Raw genomic sequence first — 1,572 nt, 5'->3', positions numbered from 1 at the left:
AGACGAGTGGTCAAGTGGAGGTGTCAAACAGAGAGGTAAAGCAGATTCTTGAGAAAACAGTGAGTGCAAATAGAAAAGATTGGGCCGGGAAGCTAGACGACGCATTGTGGGCATATCGAACTGCATACAAAACTCCCATAGGTGCTTCTCCGTATAAACTAGTTTATGGGAAGGCATGTCACTTGCCCGTCGAACTTGAGCACAAGGCCTATTGGGCGATTAAAAAGCTGAATATGGATGGGGACCTAGCTGGAGAGAAGAGGTTGCTACAACTCGATGAGCTTGATGAGTTTCGATTGCACGCGTATGAGAATGCCAAATTGTATAAAGAGAAGACTAAGAGGTGGCATGACAAGCACATTCAACATCGAGAGTTCGAGCCAGGGCAAGAAGTTCTTTTGTTCAATTCGAGGTTGAAGCTTTTCCCCGGAAAGCTAAAATCTCGTTGGCCAGGCCCTTTTGTTGTAGTAAGTGTGAAACATCATGGAGCTGTGGAATTGCGAGATATGAGTTCAACTGGTACCTTTTTGGTGAATGGTCAAAGGATAAAACATTACTGGGGTGGTGACTTTGCACGTCACAAGACCTAGGTGGACTTGACAGATGCTTGAGAACGTGTTGAGTCGTGCCGCGACGTTAAATCAGGCGCTGGATGGGAGGCAACCCATTGCATTATTGTAACTGTCGTGCCGCGACGTTAAATCAGGCGCTTCATGGGAGGCAACCCACGATAGTAGAATTTCTAACTTGTTGTATATATGCAGGTTAGTGCGGAGGATATTGCATCACGAGCCTGGACATATCATGGGTAAGGTAGGCATTAAAAGAGGTAAAAATAGTGCCTAAGGGGCAAAATAATGAACAGAACCCCAACAATAGGCCCCCAGTAACGGGTCCACCACGGTCGCGGCGTAACCGCGGTAGGACCGCGGTCGTGACCCCTCTCTGAAGTTATCCCACCGCATTCGCGGCGTAACCGCGGTAGGACCGCGGTCGTGACCCCTCTCTAAAGTTATCCCACCGCGGTCACAGCGTAACCGCGGCAGGACCGCGGTGGACCAGAACGAGCCCAGGTATGAAAACGCAGAAATTTTTTATTTTTTTTCTTTTCTTTTTCTCCCTTTCATTAATATAACCTAAACTAACCCTCCCCAACCAAAACATCCGCCCCCCTTTTCCCCATTCTCTCTATTCTCTCTATTCTCTCTATCTTCTCTCATCCTCTCCCCCCACTCTTCTCCTCCCTTCTTCTTCCCCAACTCTTTTCCCCCATTTTTTTTCCTTCTTCTTCTTCCCAACAACCTACTCTCTCTTCTTTCTTCTTCTTCCCATAACCCAAAACCCCCATTACCCCTTCTTCTTACCCCCTTCTCCATCCAAACCCTACCCACCCACAAACCCTCCCCCCCCCAAAAAAAATGCCCCACCCCCTACCCAGCCACAACCCCCCAAATTTTTTCCTCTTCTTTTCTTTTTCAAGACTCCGCGGTAATCCTCAAGGTAGTTGTTCTACTTTTCCTTATGTTGTATGTATTTTGCATTATGTAGTGATTATTGTAGACAATTCTTGAT

This window comes from Nicotiana attenuata, chromosome 6 (genome assembly GCF_001879085.1).
Source record: "Nicotiana attenuata strain UT chromosome 6, NIATTr2, whole genome shotgun sequence".
Taxonomy (NCBI): Eukaryota; Viridiplantae; Streptophyta; class Magnoliopsida; order Solanales; family Solanaceae; genus Nicotiana; species Nicotiana attenuata.
This window is presented reverse-complemented; position numbering follows the sequence as displayed.